This window comes from Juglans regia, chromosome 1, assembly GCF_001411555.2.
Source record: "Juglans regia cultivar Chandler chromosome 1, Walnut 2.0, whole genome shotgun sequence".
Classification (NCBI taxonomy): domain Eukaryota; kingdom Viridiplantae; phylum Streptophyta; class Magnoliopsida; order Fagales; family Juglandaceae; genus Juglans; species Juglans regia.
Genome location: NC_049901.1, coordinates 4,404,412 through 4,428,039, shown reverse-complemented (window position 1 = coordinate 4,428,039; position 23,628 = coordinate 4,404,412). Strand labels below are relative to the sequence as shown.

Here is a 23,628-nt window from a genome sequence, read left to right as displayed (position 1 = left end):
TGAGTTTATATTGGGCTAGCTATCTTAAAGTTAAAATAATAATATAATATTATATATATATTTTTAATTTTTTTTTAATTTTTTTTTACAAATGCAATTCATATATTTTCTAGATTTTCATGCTTTGTAAAAATAATATATCTACTCTATCAATATTCGCAATCAATAGAATAAATAATGTGCATACCATGCATGTTTTACTATTCAAAGAGAGAGGGAAGTGATGAAATAATAAAATATTGCTTTCCATTGTGAATAGTAGCTAGCCATGTTTGGGGAGGACTTAATATTTACTGTAGCTCAAGTCTTAAGTTTTAGATTTTTGGCTAGTCTAATATGGAAGCTTTTTCTCACATTTAGCTAAAGTTTAGACTTGCATTGGCATTTGGCTAGTCCATTGCCAATGCTCTGAGTTTTGATCCTTTATGATTATCTACAACTCTAGGTGTTTGCTTGTAATCACGGTTTTTCTTTACCATAAATGAGGGCTATCACTAAACTTAGGGTACTATCCTCTTCTTAAAAAAAGTGCTTGGAGATCGAATTTTCATACCTGTAACCCTCTTATCATATATATATATATATATATATATATATATTAAAGAATTGTGTAATTAAATAAGTTTAGAAAATCTAACAATCCCAATGTAAAAATATTTTGTATTTGTCCTCCACTATTAACTTATATATTATTTTCAACATTTATCAAATGCTAAGATTGTAAAATCTTTTGTTTTCAGGAATCAGGAGTCCAATCCAGAACTTTCATATACAAACTCCAAAACCCTCTAAGCCCAGCCCTTGAACCCTGATCCAATCCAACCGGGTCAACCTCACACACCCAGACCCAATTCCCAAAGCACTGTATCCGTAGCTCCTTACCTGATAATCAAAAGGCCCACAATCTCAGTCTCTCGGACATCCATCGAACTCAATCATCCATGGCTACCTCATTCTCTTCTCTATGTAACTTCCTCTCTTTCCTATTCCCCTCAAAATCACCACCCCCACTACCCCAGCTCACTCATTTTCGGACCCAGAAACCCGGAGACGGGCCGGTCCCACTCGTGTCCCAAGAGGGCCCACTTTCTTCTTCTTCTTCTTCTTCGGCCTCTGTGATATGTCCCACTATATATGGCCTATGCCAACACCCTCTACTTTAAATCTGCGTACAATGTGCAGGTGATAGTGGATGACAACGAGCCAGAGGAGAGGCTACTTAATCGGTTTCGCAGGGAGGTCATGAGGGCCGGAGTTATTCAAGAGTGTAAGCGCAGGAGGTTCTTCGAAAACAAGCAGGACGAGAAGAAGCGCAGGACACGTGAGGCCGCTAAACGCAACAAAAGGAGGTCTCTTACTTTTTTTCTATTTTTACCCTCTTGCTTCTATTGTACCATATTGTTAATGTTTTTTTTTTTCTCGGCCGTTCACTCTGTAGGAAAGTTTAGAGGCAAGGAAGAAGAGAAAAGAAAAATAAAATTTTGATTGGTATTATCATAAATTGAGACCCGAAACAATTATAATATGGTGTAGGATCAGTCCAGCGTTGACTTACATAATTCAAGGGCTTGGTTTTATCTCTGAATCATATATTTCCTTTCTTCTTATTTTTTCCATTAGGTTTTCGAATGGTTTTTCTTTTGTAAATTTTGGTCATTTTAGGTTCAATTTTATTAATATTTGCGGTTAGTTTTGCTGAATCTGTGATAGCATGGCTTTTAATATGTTGAGGATTTTTCGAGTGATCCATGCGTCTTTCATTGAATACAAAGTTCAAGTTCTTCAGTAAAACTGGCCTGGGACATATGAAGCTTGTGGCAACCACTACAGGATAGACGACTTTACTAAGCTGTGATTAAACTACAAGCTCTTATATATGAAGAGTCTCTTGATCTGTTAGGTCTCTTCCTTAATTAACAATGACTATTTACTACTCATGATCTGTTTCGTTCTTTAACCAGGCGCACCCAATTGAGAGCTCCACCGCAGGACAAGCAGGAAGCCAAGACAAACAAGAAGGAAGATGATGATGAAGATAACTGGGATCTTCCTGAAGAAGGAGACATTCCCTAATTAACTGCAGCATTCAACTTGCGGCCTTTAATTTATAGAAACTTTCACCTTTTGAGTTCGAGAAGCTTTTGGTACGTGCATGGCATTGAGGAAATCCTGTTCTTTGATTGACATGCATGGTGCATGCATTATCGATCCCTCGTATTGTTATTTATACATGATAACTTAGTAAGGTATGGTTTTTCTTTCTATTTGAAGGCACTTTAATGTTGTGTTTGTGCATCAGATGTATATATAAGAAGGTTATCAATGTCCGAAATATATAGTAGGTTTTATAGTATTTATCGTATAATATTTAATTTTGTTGGAGAGATTCACATGATGACTAGCAATAAATTAATATTACAAAATCTACTTTAAAGTGCATGCATGTATACCGTGTTAATTACTTACTCTCCCACTACTATATATAGATACTAAAATTCAAATAAAAACTCAAGGAAAGAGAATGGTGAATTGTACGTTGTAAGTTACAATCCTGAAAGGTAAACTATACATGAAGTGGCAGCTAGCTAGCTTCTGCATGGCCGGTGCAAGCTAGGCACGCACGAAGAAGCCCATCGGGAAGGAGGTAGCAATTGAAGAAGACATTAGAGTTGGGCATCACTGATTCCAAAATGATTCCCAGAGCGGGTGTGAGGTATATATCGAGTTCATAATGTTAAATGGATTCTCGTTCTAGCTCCACTATGAGTACTTTATATCACTTCCTTTTTAAAAAAATGAGAAAATTTAGAATTCACATAATAAAATTATTTTTTTAATAATAGATCTCATTTTTTTTTATCAAGATGAATGTATGGACTTGCACATTGTAACGCTGTATCTAATATTACTATATTATTTATTTAAAGCCCCAAATCAAATGATGAATTGAAGTTTATAATTTGAAGCAGTAATCGTGAAAAGAACATACGGAACATAAAACAAAGTAAGAGCCAATATTCATCTTACGCTCTCGGTCTTTATATATGAAAAGTAATACTATTTATCATTCTTTTTATTATCATCCTCTCATCATTCAATGATATGGTATTAAATGATTGAAAATTATTATTATGTTTTATTTGTAGATCTATCACTTAATACTATATCAAATGATGATGAGAGTATGATGATAAAAAAATGGTTAATTACACTTTGACCCTCTTGAACTGTTGGTAGACGGAAGGGAGGATTGGTAAGTTTTGAAAGCAAACCGATCCGGTCTGGTCCAACTGGTTTTCTGGTTCTAATTTTTTGTTACACCATTGTTGAGAACTCTTCCACACAGTACTACTATAGCAACTGTTGATTGGCACCCGACTTTACCCATTTTCGTTACTGGGTAAATGTTTATTGAATTGCATTAATTTGTTTCTGTCTCATTTACTTAAATCTGAATGTCTGTGTGTGTGTGTGAAAGAGAGAGAGAGAGAGAGATGCTCTTTGCTAATATCTTGAATGATCGACCAATATGTGAATGTTCCTTGTGAGATTGTAATCTAATCAGTTCTCATAGATGTTCTACTTTGAGAATTGGAATGATGTTGGATGCTGTGTACTCTGGTCATGGGTCCAGTCTTGTACTCTACTTATTTACAGCCTCATAAATAATTAAATCACTTAATTTTCCACTGTTTCCAGCAACTCTCAATTCTGGCTCAGTGACAATGGCATTTGTCTTCTAATGTAAGTGGTGAGGCTGGTGCCCCATGTAGGATCATCCGAGGCTGTGATTGTGCCTTTTTTTTTTTTTTTTTTATGGATCGATGCTTATTGACAGAATTATTTCTTTCCTTACATGCACTTGCATGATTCTTGTAATTAGAATTATTTCTTTCCTTGCATGCACTTGCATGATTCTTGTAATTAGCTTAGTCCACTTTCCTTATGTATTTATTTCCTTACATAGCTCTTTGTACGCCTATTTATTTGTACAAATTCTAATATGAAAATCACTTAGCAATTCAATATTCTCCTTTGTCTTATTTCTTAACATGGTATCAGCCTAACCAACGATCCAACTCTTCTCTCATGGCCGAAGCCAATCCTCCACCCATCCCTTCCTCCTACCTCCTTCACCCCTCAGATTCTCCTAGCCTCACTCTCGTCAATAACCTTCTCACATGTGACAACTACCCAAAATGGCAAAAAGCCATGACTAGAGCCCTTAATGCCAAGCATAAACTTGGCTTCATCGATGGCACTCTTACACCCCCTGATCCTACCAAACCAGAATATACTCAGTGCAACCAAACAAAGGACATGGTCCTTACATGGATTCTCAACTCCATCAGCCCCTCCATCGCCAACTCTCTTGAATATCACATCGATCCTCGCTCTGTTTGGCTCGACCTCTCCTCCCGTTTCTGCCATGGAAACAATGCTCGTATTTATCACTTAAAACGCGCCCTCTCCTCCCTGCACCAAACCACAAATTCAGTCCATGATTATTTCAACCAAATCAAACAGTTGTGGGATGAACTTAGTCATCTCCAAACCGCAACTGACCTCACAGATATGCAACGACAGGCTGATGATGAACGTGTGTTTCAATTTCTCCTTGGGCTCAACGATTCCTTTGCTCCTCTTCGCACCCAAATTCTGGCCATGGATCCACTCCCTTCCATAAGCAAAGTTTTCTCCATCCTGTTTCAAGAAGAACAACAGAGGCTCCTCCATATGCAAACCCCTGCATCCGAGACCATGGCCATGGCCGTTCGAACCACTACTTGACCGCGGCCTCCTCTGAAATGCACCGCTTGCGGCAAAGACGGGCACACCCGTGATCGTTGCTGGACCCTCATCGGGTATCCTCCAGGCCGAGAGCCTCGCACCAACAAATCTCGGACATCCATCTTAGGGCCAGCACCGACAACTGCAAATCCGACCACTCTCCCCTCTTTGTCGAATGCAAATCTGGTCTCCCTCTCTCCGGAGTTGTATCAGAAGCTGCTTCACCTCCTCGCACCATCGCCGACCTCGAATGACCCATCTCCTCCAACCTTTGCTGGTAATCTCTTCTCCCCCTTTGATTTCTCCTTCAATCGGCGCCTCCATTGGGTGGTAGACAGTGGTGCGAGCCACCACATCTGCCACCAACGTGCTGCCTTTGCCGATCTCAAGTCCCTTGCTTCTCCTCACAATATTCGGCTCCCAACAGGACAAGAAATCCCAGCCGAAGGAATCGGCTCTTGTCGCCTCTCACCCTCTCTCACTTTACACAATGTTTTTTTTATTCCACTTATATCCTTCAATTTACTCTCTGTTTCCCAAATTTCCCTTTATAATTCTTGTCTCATAATTTTCTCCTCTCATTCTTGTTTATTTCAGGACTCTCCATCGATGAAGCCGATTGGAGCGGGTAATTTATGCAATGGGCTCTACGTGTATCGCCCCGAATATCCCATCATTTTTGCTGCTCAAACTACTGCAAATAAGACTCTATGGCATCAACGTCTAGGTCATCCCTCTAGTTTTAATATTTCCAGTCTTTTTAATTCTCATTGTACTCTTCCTGAATGTGATGTTTGTGCTCGTTCCAAACACACAAGATTACCTTTTCCATCTTATGCCAATAAAAGTGATTCTCGTTTTAATCGCATTTTTTGTGATATTTGGGGTGATTATCGCACAGCATCTTTATGTGGCGCACATTATTTTCTCACAATTGTTGATGATTTTTCTCGCACCACATGAGTATATCTTATGCGTTTTAAATCTGAGACCTACACCCATTTAACGCACTTTCTTGCTCTTGTCCAAAATCAATTTAACACCACTGTCAAAACTATTAGAACTGATAATGGACAAGAATTTCTTTCCCATAAATTTCAAACATACCTGCACACACACGGCATCATTCATGAACGGACCTGTGTCGAAACTCCTCAACCAAACGGCGTTGCGGAGCGTAAACACCGTCACCTTCTAAATGTTGCCCGCAGTCTTCGTTTTCAAGCACACTTACCCCTACCTTTTTGGGGTGATTGTGTTCTCACTGCCACCTATCTTATCAACCGCACTCCTAGTCGCGCACTCCAAAATAAATCACCTTTTGAAATTTTGTTTAATAAAACTCCCAACTATGACCATCTTCGTGTCTTCAGTTGTCTTTGTTATGCCCAAACTCTCAGTGTCCATCGTGACAAATTTTCTCCCCGTGCCACTAAATGTGTCTTCCTTGGTTACCCAAGCACACATAAAGCCTACAAGCTCTACAATCTCCAGAATCAATCTGTTTTCTACTCTCGTGATGTCACCTTCCACGAACAAACCTTTCCTTTTCAAAATATCCATGATATTCCATCTCTTCCCAACTCTATTGTTCCTCTCCCCGTCCCTACCCCTATTACATCCCCCAATCATCCGGTCTCCTCTGAAACTCCTGACTCTTCTAACTCCCCTGACTCTCCTGATTCTCCAATTCCCATAACCTTGCCTAACCCCTCTCCACCAACTCTCCGCCCTCGCCGCACTATTACTCGACCTGCCTACCTTCACGACTATATTTGTTCCACCTTACATGCAGAGCCCACGGCATCTACACCTGCTCCACCGGCTTCAGGTACTGCTCATCCTTTGTCTGCTTTTCTTTCATATTCCCGTTTTTCTCCCTCACATGTTATTTTTTTGAATGCTATTACCTCTTGTACTGAACCCTCTTGCTATACTGATGCTATTCGTCATTCTCATTGGCGCGAGGCCATGACTGTTGAACTTCGTGCTTTAGAAGCCAATTCCACCTGGACTCTTGAGTCTCTTCCTCCTGGTAAGAAACCCATTGGGTGCAAATGGGTTTTTAAAACCAAATTCAAGGCCGACGGATCCATCGAGAGGTACAAAGCTCGACTTGTTGCCAAAGGCTACACTCAGGTTGAAGGCCTTGACTACCATGAGACCTTTGCCCTTGTCGCCAAAATGACCACAATCCGCTGCTTATTGGCCGTTGCCGCTACCAAAAATTGGATCATTCATCAGCTCGACGTCAACAATGTCTTCTTGCATGGCGACCTTGATGAAGAAGTCTACATGACCCCACTGCCCGGATATTGCCCTAAGGGGGAGACCCGCGTCTGTCGCCTTAGAAAATCCCTCTATGGCCTCAAACAAGCCTCCCGGAACTGGTTTTTTAAACTAACATCTGTGCTTCTTGATGCAGGTTTTCATTCATCTCAGGCCGATCATTCTTTATTCACCCTCACCACTTCCACCAGCATCGTTCTTGTTCTTGTTTACGTTGATGACATCCTGGTTGCTAGGAATGATCTCTCTTAGATTGAGATTTTCAAGAAAATTCTCTCCACTCATTTTAAGACAAAGGACCTCGGTTCCCTCAAGTACTTTCTTGGACTCGAAGTTGCTCGTTCTTCCACAGGCATCTTTCTTAATCAGCGGAAATATGCCCTCGATATTCTCTCTGACAGTGGACAACTTGGTGCACGGACTGCTCATTTCCCTATGGAGCAACATTTGAAGCTTACCACTCAAGATGGTGACCTCCTTCCTGACCTTGGCCTTTATCGTCGTCTTGTCGGTCGCCTCATCTATTTGACCATTACCAGACCCGACATCGTCTATGCTGTCAACACACTCAGTCAATTCATGCATGCTCCTCGGGTTCCCCACATGACTGCCGCTACCAGAGTTCTTCGCTACATCAAAGGCTGTCCCGGCCTAGGTATCTTCTTTCCCTCATCCAACAGTACCCATGTTTCCGCTTACACAGACTCTGATTGGGCTAGCTGCCCCATCACCCGCCGCTCTACCACTGGCTACTTTATCCAGTTAGGCACCAGTCCGATCTCATGGCGCACCAAGAAACAGAATACAGTTTCTCGCACTTCTACTGAAGCTGAATATCGTACTATGGCTGTCACAACCTGTGAACTCACTTGGTTAAAACAGCTTCTCACTGATCTTGGCATTTCTCACCCCGAGTCTTTTACTCTACATTGTGACAATCAATCTGCATTGTATATTGCACACAATCCTGTGTTTCATGAGCGTACCAAACACATTGAGATTGATTGCCATATCATTCGCGACAAAATTCGCTCGGGCCTCCTCAAAGCTGTCCACACTTCTTCACATGAACAAATTGCGGATATCTTCACTAAAGCTTTGGGCCAAGAACTCTTTCATCATTTTTCGCGCAAGTTGGGTATTACGGATCTTCATGCGCCAACTTGAGGGGGAGTATTGACAGAATTATTTCTTTCCTTACATGCACTTGCATGATTCTTGTAATTAGAATTATTTCTTTCCTTGCATGCACTTGCATGATTCTTGTAATTAGCTTTCAACAGGTTAAAATATCTTTGAGCTTTTTCAACTCCAATTGTTTGTTCCTACGAATAAAAGTGGCATAGTTAATGATAAAGTCCACATGCTGTATCTATTTCTCGTTGAATTTTAGAAAATATTCAGATCAGAAAATTGTACGAAATTTTAATCCTATTTAGGATTCTTAATTGGCATGCTAACATTCTTCTAAATTCTACCTTTTGGTTGTCAAGAAAAGTCAATTATAAAAGGGAAAATGGAAGGGAAAAAAAAAAAAAACAGCAATGCTGCAATGGCATTTGACAACCTTGCCATTAGTCTATGACAGTGTCAGTTAATGAAAAGCCCAAGTGAAAATTTATGCAAAAACTTGGCTGAAAGACACGGAAAACAAGCAATTTCAAGCTGTTTATAATGCAGAAGGAAGATTAGTTCTAAAGCTGTATAAAAACTTGGGTCACATGGTCATAAGCTTGAAGAAGTTCAGATACTCCAAATAAGATCAATTTAGGATTGGGTTTGCCAAACCGAAAACAGAACATTGATACAGTCTGTCACAAGGGGACTGCTCAAATCAAGGAGTGATTATGGTCTGATTTTATCATGACTACTACTTTTCATGGAAATTTTTGGATTATTACAGCAGCTATGAGTTTAGAGATGTATTCTTGAATGACCCCTAACCTAATCACAATTCACAGGTCAGTAGAAGACCGACATGGGGCTCCACTCTCCTTTGACAAAGTAAAAAGACTGTTCAATAGGCTTTGATAAATCCCTTTCTTAACAATAAATGCTTAGGTTCTTTTTTTTTTTTTTTTTCTTTTATCAAAACGTGAGTATTGGTTTGGTCCTCAACCACTCCCTCACTCTGTCATAAAATAGTAGTTATGCTTAGGTTCGTTTGTTTTATAGATGAGATGAAATGAGATTATAAATTGAAATTAAAGTTAAAAATTGAATAAAATAAATAATTTATGTGTGTCTAAATATACGGATTTCATATAAATATATATATGTATGTGTGTATATATGTGTGTACACACACATATATGTACTAGTCCTATAACCATTAATTTTGGTTGGACACATATATGTCTTCAAACTCTGTTCAATTTTTTTTTCCTTGACTTGTTTATGTTGTTGCCTTACCCAAATATAAGCCGGAGAAAGAAAATATATATATTCTAAGAGATAGATATTAATATTTTATTCTCGATTCATTGAGACATGCTTTATAATGTTAGCATTTCGTACCCATTTGGAATAGGAACTGGTTGCTTTATTTCCAAATGGCCCAGTATGCATTCTTTATAATTGCAAGCCATATGAATGTTGCCATCCCACTATCATACAAAATTTTCATCGATCAAAGCCAATAGAACAGTACTTTATGTTGGAACCTGGTAGGCTGGTAGCTTGATAATTAATGGTGTGTTTGTAATTATATTTGTCCAACCAAAATTATGATTATATGCGTAGGACAAAAAAAATGATTTATTGGTATCCTTGCTCCTTTTTTGCAGATGGAGTGCCGAAGAAAACGAGATTTGTGAAGAATTAGATGTCAAAAGGCCATGGAATTGGCCATGAAGGCATGGGCACTGGCAGATTGGGTGGCTTCTAAAGTTGATCCCCATTTGAATATCATTTTGATTAGGCAGATTCAGATTGCATGTCGATCTGTTAAACAGCTAGGCTGGCTAGCTAGCTATTGTTAGCGTGTCAATGTGGCTAGATATTTAGTAAGATTCTCGATAATATATAACGGGGAAAAAATACATTTTCCCCTAATCCTAAGTGGATGGATCATATCAAACAACGTTTATATTATACACACAGGGACCCCCTTCCAAATCGGATCAATTACACTCCTAAATTTGAGAAAGAAAATCATATCTGTGAGTTTCCTCGAATGATGATGATCCATGATGTGACTCTTGATCCAAACCGTCCATTAATACTAATTGTAATGAATGGTTTGGATATTGGGGGGATGGCAGGAGAGCTAGATCTTTATTTTTTAAATAATGTTATTTTGTCCACTCAACTTGTTCTCTCATTTTGATATTTCATGTATTTTAATTTTTTTTCTTGAGAAAAAACTATAAACAATCTAAAACACCAAGTAAATTAGTATAGAGTGACTGTAAGATGCCTACCCAAAAAAAAAAAAAAAAAGAGTGTTCTTACACATTACCTTTTGAAAGAATTATTTAAGAAGAGCGGTTTAAAAACAGTACAATAGTTAAAACTTAAATACTTTTCTAAATATATATTTTTTGGCAACTTCAAAATTGATGAGACGAGAAAAATTAAAATTATTTGCAACTTTTATATCTCAGCTTTGTAATTTTTTAGAGTTGTTCTTTCTATTTAGTTTGTAATATTTTGGCTTTCTTAGTTTGTGGTTAGTTCTTTTGGTTTTTAATACCTGTGTTTTGGTTTTCATGCTTATTTATAACTCTCAGATGTCTGATTATAACCACGATTTTCTTATTTTAAAAATAAGGACTATTAATAAAATTGAAGTACTGTTATTTTCTTAAAAAAAAATCACAGGTTGTAAATAAATAAAATGAGAATTGCTTGGTCCAGTCCCCGCTAGGGGACTACGTGCAGACGAATGGGGCTTGATGGTAATTTAGACCTCAAATTATGGTGAAATGTCAAAAAGTTCCCTAGAGATATAATTCTTAGATCCAGCGATCCTTCCTAGTTCCTTCCCTCCAACGATAGATTAGATCCCTCCAGCGACAGAGCCAACGTATTGAATAGCAATATTTATAAGACTATTATAAAATTTATTTTACAATTAATCAATGCAATAGTGCCATTTCATAAAAAATACCAAGATTTTGAAATTTAAATTTTACATAATTTTCCACCATTTAAATTTAAATTAAAAATAATTATAAAAAATGTTGCATGTATGTCAATTTCTCTAAAATATTTTTAGTGGACACAGAATATTAACTTACTAAACTACGTACGTTAGGAAAACACAATAAAAAAAGTGCCAAAAATTGAATCCAAAAAAAAAAAAAAAAAACTAATCAAGGGGAATGATGGGAGAAAAAAATTAAAATCCAGTGGCATTATGTGTAACTGATCCATGGTGTGGCTAACGATCCAGACCGTCCATTAATTGCACGGAATTATTTGGATCTGTTGAAGTCCGGCTGTGCAGGAGAATGTACGGAATAAAGATAAATAATTAATATAAAATGTATTAGATATATGAATAGTTATTTTTAAATTTAAAAATTATTTTAAAAATGACTATATCTAAAATATAACTAATCTATTGTAATGTTATTTTATGTTTTAATAGTTAAATATTTAATAAATTTAATTTTTAACTAATTTATTGAGAATGCTCGTTTATGCTGTCCGTTTGACTTGGAATGTAGAAGACACCCAAGACTACTTTAGTTTTCAGACTAAAGCAGGAAAAAGTTTGCAACTCAGGGTAGATTAAGGTTTTGTTTGAATGTTAAAGTGAATTAAATTGAGATGATAAAATATTATTAGAATATTAATTTTTAATATTATTATTATTTTAAAATTTAAAAAAATTGAATTATTTATTATATTTTATATTGAGATTTAAAAAAATTATAATAATGAATTAAAATAAATTAAGATGAATTGAAATGAGTTTGATAACTAAACTCACCTAACAATTTGTAAAGAAAAGTTTGCAACTTTACATTTGTTTTGGACATATCTGCGTTCTATACAATGGTATAGAACGCAGATATGTCCAAAACAAATGTTTTCTTTGGTATAGACTACAGATATGTCCAAAACAAATGTAAAGTTGCAAACTTTTCTTTACATTCCACGTCACTAAGCGGCGTTTTCATTCAACGTGAACGGGCTCCTAGCATTTCTTTATATATCTCCTTATCTTCGTTCTTCCAAGTCCCTTAGAGAATACAAGAAAAAATGGACGGAAACAACTTGGCAAATCTTCGTCTCGAGGGGTTAGTAGTTTTTTCTTTGCCTTAATCTTACATGTTTTCGCTTTGGTCATAAGTTCTACCGATCGTTTTCGTACTTAATGTCATGATCATGATCATGCGCTCTGGCTCCAGTGGGCACTGGTGCCGAAACCCACTGGTCGACCCGGACCAGTCGAGGTGGCGACTGACTAGCAACGCCAAATAGCGCAAGCAAGGTGGCCGACTCCTGAAGAAATAATTTTAATCGATTATGAGCCTTCAATGAATGTTTCATTCAACTTTCTGATATTGGTGGAAACAACTAACAATTCTACATTCTTGGTTTGATTTGCAGCGACCAAGGAGTATTCTCTGGTTTTTCCATCCAATTCCTTGTCTCCATCCAACCTCTCATTCAAGTATTCGTTAGCCTTCTTCAAGTAAAGTGTCAGAACTCAGACACTGCTCCATTCCAAACACACGGTATAATCATGCCACTTGTCATTGCAGCCGTATGTGTTTACTTCTTGGCATTTATGGAGGTAACCCGGCCAGTTCGAAACACGAGGTACCTCCATGCTGCTCGGATTCTCTGCGGCATTTCGGGTGTTCTGACCAGTATTTTACTAGCACTGATCCTCTTCCCTCCCTTTGGATGGGTTATGCTAACTTTATATACTATTAGGGCATTACACGACTTATTTCCACAGATTACTGAATTGTTCGATCATGGAATCTCTCTCGAGATGTTATATGGCTTATTCAGACAGACTTTCAATCGAACTCGTCGAGCAGAAGCAAGCCCTCAAGCATCTAACGACAACCCAGTGGGGCAAGAGGCGGGCGATGATGGTGCTCATCAAGCAGAAGCAGGCCCTCGAGCAACTAATGCCAACTTCATGGAGCAAGAGGGTGGAGATGGTCCGATCGAAATTTCTGTGTGAGGTCCGATCGAGAATTTTCTTTGTTTGTTGGTGCATGCATGTTGTTGTGTGTGTGGGATTGCTGACCGCAATGCCCGAGTAATTGTTGGTCGTTTGATTTCTGTAATAATTGTTCTCGATCGGTTGCTGGTTTGCTACTTTGTTTACTTAAGTACTGTTGCTGTCTAATTTTTGGTTGCTGCATGCTGCTGTATTTGCTGGCCGCCGGTTATGCTATTGTTATAGAATGTGCATGGTTGTGCTGCTGCTGCCAATATTTGTTGTTTACCAATCGAGAATGGCGTTTTTGGTTGGATGAGTCCAATTCGAGCAGCATCAATATTATTGCCTTCTTTTATCTATATCTCTTCAAAGAGAAAATATATTTATAACCGTTAACTATGCAATCGTCGTGTAATCGTTTTAAAAAAATAAATAAAATATAAGATCTACATGAAAAAAAATTAATTCTTTAATAGTAAATCTTACTCTTTTTTAAAATAATTATACGATATTTACGTACTTCACGATTGTACATAAAATTACTACTCTACAAATTAGCAATTACCCATGCAATTAGCTAGGCCTAAGCGAAAGGCATCCATCTTTATACGTATACCTGCCAAATCGGTTAAAAAATAAAAAGCCCAATTTATTTATTTATTTCAGCAAAGAAGCCCAATTTCGAATCTGAATGAGTTCAGACTAGTCTCAGACACCCGCACTGGACAGTACATGCACGTTGCCTACGCATGCAACCATAGCCAACCGTACGTGCGAGTGACCCATGCATGCACCACTTCTTAGAGCACTCTCATTGGATTAACTAAATTAAAGTATATTTTTTATGAATACAAGATGAATTTAGCATTTAGCTATTACATTCACATAAGTTTCTACATTAGAATAACTATTTTTTCATTAAATGATAATAAAATAATATAAGATGAATTTAACTTTGATTATTCACATCAAATCTCCAAATTGGATTATCCATTTATTCATTATATAATAATGAGTAATTAATAATTTTGAAAATTTTGAAAATTTTTTAATTTTTTTAATTATGAATTTATTTTATTTTATCATATTTTACTATTCATAATATTATATATTAATTAGTAATTGTATTCTAATTATATTTTTTCAATTGTCATTTAAAATGGAGAGAGAAATAATTGATATTAAAATGAGAGAGAAAGAAATAATATAAAAAAAATTTGATGAATGAATAGTGTGTTCCAAATTTAGAAATTAGTTTAAACTTTACTGTAACTATATTCCAAATATTTGGAATATAGCTAATTCAATGTGAGAGATTTTATGACCTAATAGCTAAATTCTCATTGGATTTAACTTTTAACTAATCCAATGAGAATGCTCTTATAAACTATATATAAACAATCTAAAACACCAAGTAATTAAGCGTGTTAGAGTGACTGTAAGAAGAATCAAACGTTACTTTTTGAAGATAATTATTGAAGAAGAACAGTTTAAAATAATATAGTTAAAAACTTTTTTACTTTTCTAAAGATATTTTTGGCAACTTCAAGTTTTGTAAATTTTTGAAGTCGTCTTTTCAAATTCTAGAGTAGGTTAGAATTTCAGCTTGTTTTAAAGATTTTAGGGAGGCAAATTAAGGAGGACTTTTTTAATTTTTGAGAAACTATAAAAGAGATTTATGTTATTTGAAAAAAAAAATACCACGATTCTATGGGGAAAGAGGGTAATTCTCAAGTGTTATTAACTTTCTCGCTCGTTGACAAAATGTTTTCAATTTCATACCTTAAGCTCAGATCAGTAATTTTAATAGAAAAAGATTCTCTCAAATTGTGACAAGACCTTGACAAAATGTTGATCTAGTTTTTTTTTTAATCCTCTAATTAGAAGCTCCAAATTGAACCACGTATTATAAGGTGGTGATTTTTGTTTCAATATCACAAGAAATTTTAACCCAATCATGTTTGAGATTTTGATACTGAGTACTGTTAAGGGATACTTAGAAATAATGATATTTTAGACGTATTGTAGAGGTTGAACTTAGGCCTCTTTTGATTACACGGATGAGATACAAAATATGTGAATAGTGGTAAAATAATTTGTGAATACTAATGAAATTATTTGAGTTAGATTTTTTATGGATTTTAAAAAAGAAAGAAAAAAATTGAATAAAAAAATTATAAAGTTAAAATAGAGTTATAATATAATTTTTTCTTATTATTTTTGTTTTAAATTTTGATAAAGTTTCGTTAATCGGATTTGTTGAAGTCCGGCTGGGCAGGAGAATGTACGGAATCCGGATCCTTGTTTTTTATCCACCAAAAATTGAAGGGCTGGAAAACTGTATCCCCGTATCAACAATCAACTTAGAGCTCGTTTGAATACATAAAAGATGATTTCCTCTCATCTTATTATTATAATATTTTTTAATTTTTATATAAAATATAATAAATAATTTAATTTTTTTTAATTTCAAAAAAATAATAATATTAAAAAAATAAAATTTTATTCAACTCATCTAAAATCATCTTATTTTACTATTTAAATGATCCCTTAACTACACTTTATTTACAATTTATTATTAAAACAATAATTTAAGAAAAAATTCAAACACATCAAATTTAAATCAAAGTTAAAATCAAAATATTTTAAAAAATATTATTTTATTTAAAACTGTAGAAAAATTATAAAGGGATTGTTGTTTTATGATTTTTCATCAAGATTAATGGCGTTGTTGGTTGTATGGTTGAAAGAAACTTGTCTAGGGGGTTGTACCAGTACTAATTTCTCAATCAGTAGTTGGAGGCAAGCTAGAGCACTTGCAGTGAGTTAATGATAGATAAAATTTAGTCAAAATTTGACTAGTCAACGCAAAATATTTCCACAGGACCACAACAAACACAAAATCTCTATGGATGGCTATAGCATACCAAACGCCTCTCTTCATTGGTTAATGTGAAGGATTTCCGAATGCCATCGGTAACACATTACCCTGCTTCATTGAGTGTAAAGGATTTCTGCCGGTGGGTTTCTTCTCGTTTCTCTTTGCATTCACACTTCACGGTATCTTATTCAATAAGATACCGTGAAGTGTGAATGCAAAGAGAAACGAGAATGAAAATATATAAGAAACGGGAATGAAAAAAATAACAGCATTAAAAAATTATATCGGTTGGAATATTATGAATATTAAAAAATTAATGTGTTTTTTTTAATAAATAATAAATATTTTAATTATCATTAGAATTAAAATAAATAAAAATTATAAATAGATATTTAAATAGAATAACGATAGATTTAGAGAATTTATTATTTATTATTATTGAAAAATTACATAAATTAAAAAAAATAAAAAATTTATAATCAAATTTTGATTAAAAAATAGTTTGGCCACGGGTGATGCTCCTAGGTGTCTCCATGTCCCTTGCGCTATCCATGTCATTATTGCCTTAATCATTACTGATCAGAATGAGGTTTGAAATAATTATGTATAAAGATTAAAATTTTCTCAATTTAAGATAATATTGTAGAATTCTATATAGCAGTACTTACCTTTATTATTCGGCACGAAGTATCACATTAATAATGAAAATCTACTCTGATTGTTTGATAATTGCGTGTCTGAAGTGCTGATCTTAAGCCGTGGCCATGCCATCAATGTATATATTTCTTCATTCCCTCTCAAACTCGAGGGATATAAGAGGATTCTTATTAGATTAATTAAAGTTAACTGATATTTTTTATAAATATAAAAAAAAAATTAATTTTTAATTATTTCATTCACATAAATCTCTATATTAAAATAATTATTTTTTTTATTATATAGCAATAAAATAATATAAAATAAATTTGATTTTAGTTATTCACATCAAATCTCCATATTAAATTATACATTTATTCATTATACATTAATGATTAACTAATAATTTCAAAAATATTTAATTTTTTTAATTATTAATTTATTTTATTTTATCATATTTTACTATTCTACCTATGATATATTAATTTATTAATTAATAATTATATTCTTATTAAATTAATATATCACTAATTCAAATTAATATATCAATTATGATAAAATATGTGATAGAAAGAAAATGAGAGAAAAATAATTAATAAAATATGTATTTGATGTATGTACAATAACCTTTAAATTTGAAAAAAATTTTAAAAGTCAATATAGCTAAATTTAAATATTTAACTAATTTAATGTGAATATATTTTATTCTCTAATAATTAAATATTTATTAAATTTAATTTTTAACTAATTCAATAAAAATATTCTAAAAAATGCTAAGGAGTCTGTTTTGGACTCCCGTTTATACTGTCCGTGTAACGTGACTTTCCATTCCTCATCATCTAAATAGAAAGTCGTCACGGTAATGTGACAGAAATTTCGATATATCCTGTCACATCACCATCAGAAATATAGATCAAAGTGGTCCGACTTTCACCTTTATTTCGACGTTCAACATTCATCTATATTTCGTCAAAATATAGATGAAAGTGACAGAAATAATCACTTTGATTTATATTTCTGGTTCCATTTAGGATAACGCGGAATGGAAAGTCACGGCACACGGACAGCAAGATAATTCAGTGTTTGGATGTTAAAGTGAATTAAGTTAAGTTAAGTTGAGATGATAAAATATTATTAGAATATTATTTTTTAATATTATTATTATTTTAAAATTTAAAAAAATTAAATTATTTATTATATTTTATATTAAAATTTAAAAAAATTATAATAATAAATTAAAATGAGTTTGAGATCCAAACTCACCCTAAATCTATATAAGCGGAGCCCGCTCTAAATTGATATCTACTTGTCCTCGTTCTTCAAGTCCCTAACGTACACAACAAATACGAGAAAAAATGGACGCAAACAACTTGGCAAATCTTCATCTCGAGGGGTTAGTACTGTTAAGGGATGTTTGAGAAATGAGATGAGATGAGATGAGAATTATGTGAATAGTAATAACATTAAATATAATGAAACAATATATTCTTAAATTAATAACGATATTTTAGACGTATTGTAGAGGTTGAACTTAGGCCTCTTTTAATTACATAGATGAGATGAAAAATATGTGAATAGTAGTAAGATAATTAGTGAATACTAATGAAATGATTTGAGTTAAAATTTTTATAGATTTTAGGAAGAGAAAGAAAAAATTCATGAATAAAAAAATTATAAATTTAAAAGAGGGTTATAATATAATTTTTTCATATTATTTTTGTTTTAAAATTTGACAAAGTTTTGTTATTTTTTATATTTTATTTGAATGCACAGCGGAAAAGTACCTCAAGCTCAGTTTAGAGAATTGCTCCACAAGTTTTTCCAGATTGATAAACTTCAAGCGTTTCCTCTTAGTGGTAAAAGTGTACTAGGTAGTATGGAACTAGAATAACACTTAACAAATCCACAGCCTAAATATTTTATCAAGAGAGAACAAAAAAAAGAAAGAGTCTTTTTCTATTTTTCAGATAGTACCAAAAACACAATTGAGGAAGATTATATATAGTCCTCCTATGCATGGCTGGCCTTAAAGGCCAGCCTTCAATTGTGTCATGGAACGGCAGTAACGCATGGCTTTAAGCCATGCGTTACATGCGTTACAAGTAACGCATGGCTTCAGGAGGGGGTCAGCCCACGTGGGTGCCCCTCCATCTAATATCTCCCACTCGCACACAGTGAGCATGATCCCAGGTCAGCATCTCTCTAATGTTCTCAATCTTGTTCATACAAATAAATAGGCCGTGCGACCACCAAGCACATCTTTAGAAAGGAGGGAATACATACACAAAATCTCTCCCAGAGAAGACCAGCATAGTAACATCCCTAACGTGTCTGGTCATGTCCTAGACTTATTCGATTGCATCAAGATCAAGCATTTTCTAACCCTCTTGAGTTTAAAAAACTCAGAACAATGCTTGACTACCTCCAAATATTTCAATGTGTTCACAACCTTTAGCCGCTACCGAGATGTAGCTTCATTTGTATGACGTCAGCAAACACTATCGAAGATATGATATTGAATAGTCTTCCCTTTACACTCATATCACTCAATTTTGGTCGAACTGCTTTCCCAACAATGCCTCTTTAGACCGTATCAATCATGGCCATAGACAGCATGCCAAAGTAGCAAACATCACAACCTCCATCTCGTGACATAGTTAAAAGTAAATGACATTTTTTAAGAAATGAGACTCACACAGTGAGAAAGAGGGAAACATTTTACTCACTTATTCATATGGTCTTATAAGCACATATAGTATGAAACACATGCTACGGTGGATTTTTCTTTCTCAAAGAGCATATGTCTATATCAACACCGTACAGATCTCAGTCTAGCCGCTCCTTAAGCGTCTAACCCGAATTCCTCGATTTGCACGTCTCCAAGGCGTCAAATAGGAACTCGCATCTGGCTTACTACAGGCTACATGGATGGTGGGGTAACCCATGCATAGTCCTATCAATGGATCTCATCTTAGCTCCCACTAACGCGACATAACTTTGTGTCAACCAACTTATCCCTTTGGACAAGTACCTAGGGACACAATGTCTCACTACTTATCTACTCGCTACTTAAGCGCTAGAGGCGATCGCTCGTGTGAGTGAGCCGATCTAAACCTGTTGACATATCTTGTGTGTGTATTAAAAACAATACGATAAAGACAAGAACTGAATCATATTGTATTAATATCCGAAAGGAAATGTTACATCTTTATGTCATTTGAAACACAAATTACATTTATAGTCTACGCAGTCCTAGATTCTTAACATGAGCCTCAAAGACATCTCTTACTATAGGCTTCGTTAAGGGATCAGCAACCATCCGACTCGTAGAAAGATGTTTTAGAACCACTTCCTTTTGCGCTATCATGTCTCTGATGTAGTGATATCTGATATCTATGTGTTTGGTTCTTCCATGATATTTTGAGTCCTTAGCATATGCGAGAGCTGCCATGCTATCGCAGAATATTGTCACTAGATCTCATGTATCCGTGCCAATATCTAAATGCTTGAGAAACCTCCGTAACCAAACAGCTTCTTGAACTGCTGCAGAACATGCTATGTATTCTGCCTCCATGGTGGATAACGCTATACAGGGTTGTTTCTTGCTGCTCCATGTAATGGCGCCTTGGTTGAGCAGAAAGACATACCCAATGGTTGATTTGCGCTCATCTAGGTCGCTGCCCTAATCGGCATCACTGTAACCTCTTAGCTGCAAATCTGAACCCTGATAGCACAGCACATAGTCCGTAGTTCCCTTGAGATATCGCATAATCATTTTGACCGCTTTCCAGTGAGCTAGTCCGGGGTTTGATTGGAATCTACTCACTAAGCCAACTGCATAGCATATGTCAGGCCGAGTACACATCATTACGTACATCAGACTACCCACAACATTAGCATAAGGAACACGGGCCATCTTTTCTTTTTCTTTTTGAGTCTTAGGACATATCATTTTAGACAAGTTTTCGCTCCTTGCAACAGGGGTGTCAATTGGTTTACATCCATTCATTAGGAAGCGCTAGTGTACTACGTAGTATGGAACTAGAATAACATTTAACAAATCCACAGCCTAAATATTTTATCAAGAGAGAACAAAAAAAAGAGAGTATTTTTCTATTTTTCAGATAGTGCCAAAAACACAATTGAGGAAGACTATATATAGTCCTCCTATGCACGGCTGGCCTTAAAGGCCAGCCTTCAATTGTGTCATGGAACAGCTGTAACGCATGCGTTACAAGAAGGAGGGGGTTAGTCCCACGTGGGCGCCCCTCCATCTAATAGTTTTGTTATTTTTTATATTTTATTTAAAAATTTAGAAAAATTATAATGATTAAATAATAAATAGATTAAAAAATTATAAATTTAAAATTTTGAAATTAAAAATATTTATATTTTAAGTATTTGAATGTTGAGATGAGATAATATAATTTTAAAGATTTGTGAAAGTGAAGAGTACTTAAAACAGTAAAAGTTGTGATAATTAAAAATAAAATAAAAATAGTAGTGGGTTTGCTAGGATTTGGTGGAGGGAGCCGACTTTATTCACCAATTAAAGTCATGGAAATTGGGTTGGTTTTCTTACTCACGCGTTCAATTATTAAGTTTAATAGAGGGTTGCGCTACTTTTTATTTTTAATCTTTGGTTCACAATACATAAAAAGGAAATACTTTTTGAACCGATTATCGGTTTTTTTTTTTTTAATGTTTAAATATTATTGAATTTATGTATTTTTTTAAATATTTATAGATGTTAAAAAATATTTAAAAGAAAAAAAAATACAATTAATGAATTGATCAGTTAAAAATATCGATTAAAACCCTCGATTTCAGTAGCAATGTCCTACATATATTATGTGTATATATATAGGTAGGCCTGTTCATCCGGGTTCCAACCCGGGAACCCGGGTTTCAAACCCGGGCCGGAACCCGGACCGAGTTTATCCAGGTCAGACCCGGGCCGGAACCCGGATAAATCCGGGTTTTTCGAAACCCGGATTCTGGGTTGAACCCGGATTTTTTTTTTTTTTTTTTACACAAATACATGTAAAATAAAAAAATCAATATTCAGCAAAGCCACTTTACATTGATCACACAAATCTGAATGGAGAATTCCTCTTTTCATTAAATCATCAAATTATCATGACAAGCCAGCCCCTCCAAGCAAAGTTCTTTTACCTTATTAGGTAATTTCAAGTTCTAAAATTTCTTCCAAAAAGAAGACCACCCCAAGGGATCTGGACTATCAACACTAACACCTACATCTCCCAGGTTTATTAATAAATGATAACCAGGTCTAACAGAATAGTTACCATTCTTAGTAACTCCCCAAATCAAATGGTCTCATTAACCTTTAGAAATAAAGGAATATGCAGAATTTGGTCAGCTTCATATGGAGGAAAAAATTCATGCACTACAGCTTGATTCCATGATCTTGATTGCCTGTTTAACAATAAACTAATTGTAGCAGTGGGAGATAACAGTTGATGACACGGTAGAAGCTGTTTCAGCAGAGAAGATGGCATCCAATTATCTTGTCAAGTACATATTTTATCACCCTGCCCAATGCGCCATTTACACCCCTTTTTTAAAACAAGGAGGCCCAAACCCACAACAACACCCATCTGCAAGAAAAAAATATATGAGACTTTAATGTATATTTTCAATATATGAAAATTTAAGAGAAATTCAATAATATCATGAATCATGACATGGCCCACCGAATCAATGAGCATTAGGATTGTGCCATTCACATCAAGCTTTGGGTGATAAGGGAGAAGACACATGAGATTGGCACCCATATTTGTTTTGATAGATGTGGACATAGTTACCTAGATTGGCTACTAAGTATTCATGAAAACTTAAATTCTTTGAAGTGTTGTCATAGATGAACTGAACCAAGTTAGAATTATATTTTCAACCAGAATTTTTTTAGAGCTATATTAGGGAAGAAGTATGGTTCTGCGCCATGCATCTTGCACATACATGATGAGTATGTTGCTAATTTAAATAAACTGGGGTTTCAAATATATGTAGGAGCTGGGAGACATTTATGGAGATAAACTGGTGGTGGAGAAGGAATTGAAATAAAAGATACTCATAACTACAAAAGCCTCGTCTCTTCTTAACCTAGCTAGTCGCTGCAGGTACTGCTTTGTAGGGGCTTAATTCGAAAGTTTTCTGTTTGTTGCTATGTTTTCCTGATGGGTACTGCAGTTTAAAAAAATCAAGCATTTTGATAAACAAGCTTAGCTATAATAAGACATGATGGAGCTATTGGGGTACCCCTATTATTTCAGGAAATACATATTTTAAACAATATATAAATATATATATATATATATATATTGATTTCTCAGTGGCAATGCTGATGACCATTATCTTTTGTTGGCAAAACAGCAAACAAAAAGTTCCAACATGCTTCTAATTCTGAAATCTGAACATCTCTACAATTTTTCTCCTCTCTTTGGGATTGTTTGTCTTCTGAACTCCAAAAATAAATGAAAAAGAGTAATGTCCTCATGTTTGCATGATTGAAAGATAAAAATAATACTAGACTTAGGTGGTGTTTCCAAGTCATAGGCTTAGTGCCATTTGGGGGGAAGTCTTTAAGGCATGCATCATATGTTTTTTTGTCAAGGACTTCCACTGTTAAGGCACCTATATCTATTTGATAAAGTTATATCTAATAGGAATCTGATCTTTGCCTAAAATTCTTAAAAATATGCTCTAATAACCGAGTGCACACGCATTGTGGGCACCTCCACGTTCCTATACTTGGTATAGGAGATTTGCTTACATCCAAATACACATCCAAAAATATAGCTTCGGTTGTTCATAAGCTGTTAATAACTATATAAACAATGCAACATAATCATAGTTACACAAGTTAGAACAACCA

The 23,628-nt window shown here is 35.0% G+C and overlaps 1 non-coding gene and 1 pseudogene across 1 annotated transcript; one reads left to right on the top strand and one right to left on the bottom strand.

Moving 5' to 3' along the window:
• The first annotated feature begins 941 nt into the window (after positions 1 to 941).
• Positions 942 to 2,310, top strand: LOC109021875 (annotated as a pseudogene).
• A 13,902-nt stretch (positions 2,311 to 16,212) lies between these two features.
• On the bottom strand, positions 16,213 to 16,312 carry LOC118344327. Its single transcript, XR_004798100.1, has one exon. It is a non-coding gene; the product is annotated as a small nucleolar RNA SNORA14 (small nucleolar RNA).
• Between the last annotated feature and the right edge of the window lie 7,316 nt (positions 16,313 to 23,628).